At 43.6% G+C, this 8,862-nt stretch overlaps 1 long non-coding RNA gene across 1 annotated transcript in view; it reads left to right on the top strand.

The window, feature by feature from the left end:
- Positions 1-5,889: 5,889 nt before the first annotated feature.
- LOC135701196 (uncharacterized) overlaps positions 5,890-8,862 on the top strand; it is a 118,111-nt gene continuing 115,138 nt past the window's right edge. Inside the window, exons 1-2 of the long non-coding RNA XR_010517620.1 lie at positions 5,890-6,601; positions 7,685-7,797. This is a non-coding gene — a long non-coding RNA (uncharacterized LOC135701196). The remainder of the gene's footprint in view (positions 6,602-7,684; positions 7,798-8,862) is intronic.

Genomic DNA, 8,862 nt, shown 5'->3' with positions numbered 1-8,862 from the left:
AAAAAAGAGTTTTGCTACAAGACTCCGAACGAAAGCGAACCAAATCTCAAGATTTTAAGGTCTTGCAATGACTCAGAAAATGCGTGCCCAAACGAAAACCAAGCGAATGGCAGAAGCTGTGGCTAACCAGCAAACCCATGGCATCTTGCAGGGTAATGCCTCCATACCGACGTTGAACAGTGCAAGAGAGGCGACAATGGCTGACATTGTGCGCAATGAGAAGAGTGTTCCTCAGGCCAGACTCGTGACGTCAACAGTTGATGCCAATAACGGGGAGATGGTCCCGGCTGCAATCGCCCAAACAATGCCGAACGCTATCGAGTGTCATGCAAATCGTGTACCACTGAGAATTAGAATACATGTGAGTAAGAGCCGCTGGAAGAAGAAATAAGAATGCAGAAAGACGCTAAACGGGAACAGCTCGAGCGGGAAAAGTTGATGAACGAACGCGCTGCGAAGGAGAAAATCGAACGCGATAGGCAGTATCTTGCGAAAAAGCGCGATCTGCTCAACCAGCAACAGGAAGAAGACGAAATTGCGAGCCGTAGGAGTAGTCGTTCTAAACAATCAACGGGTAGAGGATTGGATCGCCAAGCAGGTGAACGTAACCAGCCTTACTGACCCCGACGTCGTTGAAGAGATGCCCAAGCCAACCAAGCCAACTCACCATACGCCAGTGATTCCGGTCAAAGCTCCAGTGAAGCAACGGGCTTCTACCCCAATCCAGGACGAAGTGGTGGACCCACTCCATTTTCAGAACTATCTCGTTCAATTCAACGATATTGACCTTACGATGGATAGTATCACGATCGGTGACAACGAGCTCGACGCCCAAGTAACCAACAAGCCCGCTAATTCGCCTTTTTGCAATATAAGGATGCTTTATATTAGCCGCACCTGATTTCGCTGGTGAACCTTCAAACGCTATGGAATATTCTGGATGAACCCAAGCCGATCGTATCACGAAAGGGGATAATACCGAAACTTGCGATGAGAGCAGTGGTACCGTACGAGCTGGAACTTCGTCATCAGCAGGAAATTGAAACGCGAAGGAAACGGGAACTGAACCTCGTAGAGCAGATGAAGCTTTTGCGGCTTCAAAAGGATGCGAATGTGGAACAACTTCGCAAACAGGATTCGAATACGAGGAATCAGTTAAAGGAGTTTGCTGAAAGGCAGTCCGCCATGGAAGTACAACGGCAGCAGGAATTGAAGCGACGTTATGCAGACCTAGATCGTCTACGAGCTGCAGAACAACAGCTGAAGAACCAGCTTGAATCGTTGAGCAAGCAGCAGCCACCCCCAGTGCGTTCGCCCCAGGAGCAACTGGATCATTCAGCGCCGGATTAACTCCCAAGGATTAGGGATGGCAGGTTTGTTAATAGTCCCTATTATGGCTACCAGCCATCAATATCTCCAACTCCTATCGGGGGTCGCTCGTCATACGCTGTACCAATCTATCCACCGATAATACCCCCACCCATTCCTCCACGCGTGTTTCAAGTGGGGAATTTCATTCCCGGTCCTCCAAATCCTGCGTCTGCTGGTCGCGGCTTTCAACCAGAAGTGCTTTGTCTGACACAGCAACAGTTGGCTGCACGGCAGGTACTTTCGAAAGAGTTGCATATCTTCGCGGGGGATCCCATTGACAGGCCGCTCTTCATTAGCAGCTATCAACATTCATCGGAATCCTGTGGATATTCAGACTCTGAGAACCTTCTTCGTCTTCAACGTGCATTGAAAGGAGACGCTAGAAGTGCAATGAACAACTTTTTACTTCATCCATTCACGGTTCCGCAGGTGGGGTCAATGTTTCTTAAAATGACTTAATCTACAATACTTTCATAGATGTGCATTAATTTTTACAGCTCATAAAAAAGTTTTTTTTTATCTCAGTGTATACCCCCTTAAGCAAAAAATTTCACTACTCAAATAAAGTACTCAAAAAAGGGAGAAACATTTTAGAAGACATCAACATGCTAAACTCAATAGTTTCATCGCAAATAGCTATGTCTCATTATTTTTGAATTTGCCCCACTGTGCACCGTCGAGAACTTGGGGCTACCGGAGCAATCGTTGGATTTTGAAAGCATGGTAAAGCAGCACAAGCATTTTCGAATCTTTCCAGTCAAGAGTTTCCAGAGGGCCGGTCCTTGCCAATGGGTTAAACAACTCTCCCTCCAAGTAACACATCTTCATTCAATTATGTTGAGTAAACTTCTTTACAACCATATCCAGTTATATTAAGGTTATATAACCTGTTATAGAACTTTCGTGTGGCTTGGGACCTCCTGGCCGCGTCAAAGGTTCGAAAAGAATAGGAACAAGAACCAATCGCTACGGATAGTCTACGAATCAATTCCAACATCGGCAGATGCACATGTGCGTGGAATTAGTGGAGCTCAATCTGCTCGAATACATACGTAAATTTTTCTCTGTTGAAAGTTAAGGAGTTTCTGTGGCACCGAATTTGGAAAGAAGTGAAGATCAACGAGCTCGTTGAATCCTCGAAGAAACGACGGTGAGAACAACAAGCGAGAAGTACGAGACTGGACTCCTGTGGAAAGACTCCATAGAATTCCCGAATAGCAGGCCAATGACCGAACGTTGTCTTTTTATGATACATTTATTTTTTCAGGCTCATTTGTTGTAGCTTTGCGGGGCCGATTTTTATTGTTTAGATCACAAAATTACTTAAAACTAGCGTTAGTAAATCGGGGGCCGATTACTCGCAGCTATCTCGAGGTTAGGGGTAACAAATTGTAACAAATGGATGGCAGGGTAGGGATTGAGAGAACATCGACTATTACTTGAACACCGTCAACACGGAGGAAGAAATGATTGAGCTGGCTCTGGAAGTAGTGGTGGTGGAGGTCCATCGGAAAATAGATCCAAAGTACTGGAGGTTATTGGAGAAGTTAGCCCACCTACTGTCAAGAATCTCACGATGAACAACCAGAGTGGTTTTGAGCGACTACTTGGGATATCTTGGCTGCCGAGCGAAGATGTGTTCTGCAAGGACATCTTGAAGAACTAGTGGAAGGCGTGATTGCACCAACCAAACGAATCATGCTAAGCTTTGCCATGAAAATCTACGATCCGTTGGGGCTGGTAGATTCGCTGATAGTCCAAAGGAAGATCCTCATACAAGATACCGGAGGAAATTTTTGAAGGCATGGAAACTCTGGCTTCAGGCCCTGCAAGAATTGAACAACGTGATAAAGTGAATTAAATCATATTTTGTTTATACCTAATTAAAACTGTTTAAACTTATCATTAAAACTAATGTCAAAAAGTATGTTGATTTTTTTGCTGTTAAATAATGCGTGAAATGCTTAATACAAGACAACTTTTACGTAAATTAAACTAAATTAACCTAAAATGTTACCGAATATTAAATCTTTACAGCTTTGAGCTAATCTCATCGCAAAAACGAGTAGCTTCAAGGAAATCAGAAAAGTAAGTTCTTGTTTAAAAAAAACTACAAGGGACAGCCCTATGGGGTTGTACGCTATGGTGACGTAGGACTGCGTGGTCTTATGTAATAAATCTTATTTGTTAACCTGCAGCAGGAGCTTGTGTTTTGTGTAGGAATAGGAATTGACGCGCTTGACATAGATGCCCACAGCGACTCACGAAGAGTTACTGATTCCGATCAATAGCGGTGCGGCTGCTTCCTCCTTCTATGGATGCTCATGTGGGAAGCAGCTCGCTTCTTGCAGGCCTTTCGTTGTGTACTGGAGAACACTATCACTTACCACACGGTGATTGAATAAACACCGTTTGGGGAAACCGGATGGAATTCAACTTTGAAATCTGTGTTAGGGAAATCGCTTTTCGCAGGCAATCGGTGATAATTTCAATCTGCATAGCAACAGTTACACATTCGTGCAATTTTCAATAGTATTTTTTTGAAAAATAATAAAGTCCTAAATTCACAGATGCGTAGGAATATTTCTGATCACTTGGTGATAAAATTATTGAAATTGGTCAAAGGACAGCTGAGTTATTAACGTTCAAAATCTTTCATAATTTTGTTACATATTCTATTTTTGGTTTTCACAAAGTGCCCAAAATTCTTGCCCAAGACGCCATATTTAAAATAAGTTAAACACTACTGCCATCTACTCATCCCATCGCGTCATAACACGAGCAAGGACATGAACCCACGTAGAATTAAAATTGCCATGGTTTGTGTCTCACCTCGTTTGACAGATTTGATCGCCCGTTTTAAAGTTCAAATCGCTCGTTAAACAAATCGAATTGTGGACAAAGGAAATGTTCCTGTGGGATGTCGGTTTGTCGGTGGTCCTACGTCAAAAAAAGCATATTTTAACGCATTTAAAATAATAACACTCTTATTATAAACCTGTAAGTTATTCTGGAAAACTCTGGATTTTTTTTTAGTCAAATACTGGATTTTTTTAGCCACCCTGTAAATAGAGAAAGGCGATTTAACGTCAAAAAGTTCTATAGAAGCACAAGACATTGAAATTGTTCGAAAAATATAACACACTGCAAGAAGAACGATCAATCTTGAAATAAATTCACACTAGAATAGTTGAAAATAGTGACTGATTACAAGAAAAACTGACTTTAGTGACTGGCTTGAAAAAAGTGACAAAGTCACTAAAAAGTGACTCACCATCAATCCTGACATTACAGCATCTGCTAATGTCATGAATCCTTGAAGATATCGTTAGCTTGTCATGCAAAACTATCAGCACTATTGTTTATTTTTTCAATAGATTTTTTAAATTTTTGGTCACGAAACATAATTTCTAGATAGAGCTGGAATTAGGGCGTAACAGCTTTTGAAAACAATGACTTCTCTCGATGATCTCTAGAAAGCCAAGGCTCGCTCACTCAAATCAACTTCACCATCTGATAGGGGAAGACTTGCCAATGGTTATGTTGGGATGCGTGGGCGTTCCTTGAATTTTGAGAAATCATCGAGAGAAGTCATTGTCATACAAATGACAATATTCGTATTCAATTTTCCCGACTAATTCCCACTTTTCCCGAATGGGTGGCCACCCGCAGAATTCAAAAATCTCGCGTCATTGTGTGTAAAATAGCAAATCAAAGTAAATTGAATCTTAAATTACGTCCGCCTTCAAGTTAACGTTCTACACACCAAATCACAATCATAAAATTATCCTCACAACAGCAACACTGTCGCGCTGACCAGAGAACTTCTGGTGAGAACCACTCGAATGAATATCACCCAAACGTAGAGACAATCACATCGTTCATCCGAGCATTCATTCGTTCTCTCTTCGTTCCTTGCTTCCCTCCCACAAAGCTTCCCGTGGTTGGGTTGGGGTTGGGGGGACGCGCGCGCCTGCTTCAGTGCAATTTGTCCGTCGCTCGCCTGTATGCATGTGTGAGAGTGGATACGACGTTTGCTGCGCGTGCACAAATCCCTAAATCGCACACACCACCTCGCGATCCTATCCGTCCGATCCGATCGTACACCGATTCGGATAATTTCAGTTCGTTGGATGAACGAGAGAGCAGGAAGGCAAGCAAACCTCTGCCGCCGCCGTCGCCGCCATCACCGTCACCACACCACACTGAAACAGCAACGAAAGCTGAAAGTTTCGGTTTCATTCGCGGCCAGCTTGGATCGCCGTTCGTGTGTATAGAAGAGAAGGCATAGTGGAAGAACGCGAAATGTACACAGCACGGCAACAATAGCAACAACAACAACAATCGACAGCAGCAGCTTTTGTAATTTTTGTTCCTCTCTTTCTCTCTCTTTCTGCTTAGGCCCCGACCGAGTGCTGCGGGCGCGCGTTCGCTTCTTTTTTTTCATTCCTCCGAAACTCGACTCCTACCTCATCTACGGAAATCAGCAAAAGTAGTCGAGAGTAGACAGCCGTTAGGTGATCACACACGGCGCGCGGGCTCTTCTTTTGTGTTTGGTTGGTTTGAGTTTTGACGAAGACGACGACGACGACCACTACCTACGGATCGGATCGCATTCTCGTTGTATTTTTTTTTTGGCAAATTTTTGACGAGGAAGAAAAAGTGTTCTAACTAGAAAGTGATTAATCGGAGGATTGAGCGAAATTTTGGAAAACAGAAAATCCGGTTCCGGATTGGAAGAGCTGTTGTTCTGGAGAATTGAAAGTGAGAAGAAAGTGAAAAATGATCGATCGTACTTAACTGAGCAGGCGATGTGCGAAGAAGTTCTACATCCAGAAGGGTTCTGAGTGAGTCAAGTAGGCGCCGCCACTTGCCCATCTTCGTCGTTGGATTGTTGATCGTCATCAGTGCAATACATTCGGGAATCGCAGCTCAGCGACAAAATGACGTTTCGAAACGAATGTGTTCTTCTCGAGGGTACTTTAGCTGTCAACGATCATGACGGATGACAGCGGGTTTCGACGTGAATAACAGTGAACAAAAACAAGTAAAACATCGGTGCGAAGTTTTTCGGAACAAGTGAAGAAACAGATCGAATTGTAAAACTAGTAACAGTGAAGTTTTGACGGGGCAAAGGTGATCAATTTGATTTTTTTTTGTGGTGAAATAGTGAAGTTATGCGAAAGTTCAGATAACTATCAGCGATCGGAAGCAGTGTCCAAGAAACTTGGTGAGTGTCTCGAAATAATTGGGGAGGTCTCTACAGAACCTACCGAAAAGGAGTGACAAAAGCGAAAAGCACGAGTTACGCAAATGAATGAAACCAGTTTCAAGTAAAAGGAAAAGTGAGAAATAATTTCAGTCTTTTTTCAACACTGCCTGTACGAAGCCTAACTACACAATTGACGAAGTGAAGAAGTGGAGAGCGAAAAAAAAAGGTTACGGAATCGAAAAAGAGGAAACCGCGTGACGGGCCGCTGCAGCGCGGCAGCGAGTGTTGTTTCACGGAGGAAGAAGTGCCAGGGCCCAGAGAGCTGGGCCTCAAGAGAGTGTTGAAGCATAACTTGCACGGCTAAACATGGACGGCGGCGCAGAGTTGCCCGAAGAAGAGCCCAAGAAAACCTAGCATTTATTTCATAAAAAAAAGTGCTGCTGCTGCTGCTGTTGTTGTAGTTGTTGTTTTCAGTGGTGCTGGATTGGATTGTTGTTGGAAGCCCAGAGGCTCGAAGAGCGCGAGCAGAGTGATCGAAAAGTAGGCCTAGGAGAGTAGCCTACTTGGATCCAGCATAAACTTTTACTTTCGTTTTACGCGATCGCGTACCTCGCCGCCTCGGAGGATCGACAGCGGGGTGGGTGTGTGCGAACGAACGAACGAGCGAGCACCGTAGTCTGGGAGTAAGCGTGAGGAAATCGATGTTGTAACTTTCGAACGGCGGAGGTGCAGCGTTATTATTTCTCGTTTTTTTTCTTTCTTATGAAACATTACATAATATCTTTCGCGTGAACGGCGCTTTCCCGGTGTCAGGGCTGCCAACGTGAAAAACCTCCAAAGTGAAGGGACTTCCGGCAGCGCGCCGGAAGTGACTGTGAACGATCGCCGTGAAGAAAATCGAAGCAACCCGGGCCGCTCTGGCCGCCGAATCCAGGTTAGCTGTGGAGTTGTGCAGAATCGTACTTCTCTCGCGCTCTCGGCAGGACAGCTTCTACTGTGGCACTGCACTTCAGCATCTTTCCATTTCTATTCTTAACAACAACGAAAAATGTTCTGAATCATCCCCGTGTGTTCTAATTCCGTCAATTTATGAACTTCTAGAACTCCCAAGTCCAATTCATCAAATCGATGCAAAGGGAAAGAGCGAGGATCCAGTAGTCAAACGGTTTAATTTGGACACGAGTGTACAGAACAACAACAACCAACAAGTTCAGGTAAGTGCGTCGGCATTCCGCCTCTAAGGTGTCATTGGCTCATTGAAAGTGCAAACAAGCAGTTTTCGCCATTTTTTGCAATTGCAGAAAAATAAACGTATTATTTATTGTATAGCTACTTACATGGGGCTGGCGACGGCGATAGTCATCGTCGTCGTCGTCGTCGGCGTCAGGTTTGAAGCAATTTCTTTGCGGGGTTCGTTTTTCCATTGGGTTGGCAATTTTGTTTTTCTTCTGCTGCACTAGAAGGCATTCGATTGATGTATGTGATTGCATTGGCTGGTGAACAGTTGCAACAGTTTGCTATTTTGTTGCTTTTTTTTCCTCGCTCGCTGCTTGGCAAATAATTCCTTTATTTCCACTTGTTTGGAGGTGGAAAGGTGCCTTTGAAACTGGAGGATTTACTTGGGTAATGGAAGTTGAGCTGACAAATGGCTTAATTTGCAATCATGAACTCTGTTAATTGTTGCGTATCTCAAAAAGGTTTTCTGAAACTCAATTTTTTTTAAGTCTGTAGAAATTGTCACGGACTTCGGTGATGTTTACCAAAATTTCAACAGACAATTGCTCATTACAGCTAAAATGCTATTTTTCGGTATTATGAAACAATGGGATACTATAATGATAATTTTTTTTTATAAGATGCAAGAAGAGGTGGTAAAGTTTGTATATGATATATAAAACTTGTCAATTTTGCTTTCAGAAGGTTACAACTAGCGATTTTATGATCGCTGATTGCTCGCTCATCGTTACAGCTAATCGCTAGTTGTGAGCTTCTGAAAGCAAAATTGACAAATTTTATATATCACTAGCTGAGTGTGCCCGGTCTTGCTCGGGATTCAATATTAGCTTGAGTTTATGCGCCGATTTAAAAAAAAGCATGCTATATTGTACGTAGCCCCCCCCCCCCCTATTATCTAAGGGGCTACCCCCTTAATTATCTCCTTATACCCCCACACTCGCCCCCACATGCCTGATTTGGTTCCATTTGCTTGATTAGTTCTCGAGTTATGCAGAAATTTCTGTTTCATTTGTATGGGAGCCCCCCCTTACAGAAGGGGGAGG

This window comes from Ochlerotatus camptorhynchus, unplaced genomic scaffold (genome assembly GCF_037179485.1).
Source record: "Ochlerotatus camptorhynchus isolate MF236.1 unplaced genomic scaffold, CSIRO-AGI_Acam_v1.1 ptg000150l, whole genome shotgun sequence".
Taxonomy (NCBI): domain Eukaryota; kingdom Metazoa; phylum Arthropoda; class Insecta; order Diptera; family Culicidae; genus Ochlerotatus; species Ochlerotatus camptorhynchus.
This window is presented reverse-complemented; position numbering and strand designations above follow the sequence as displayed.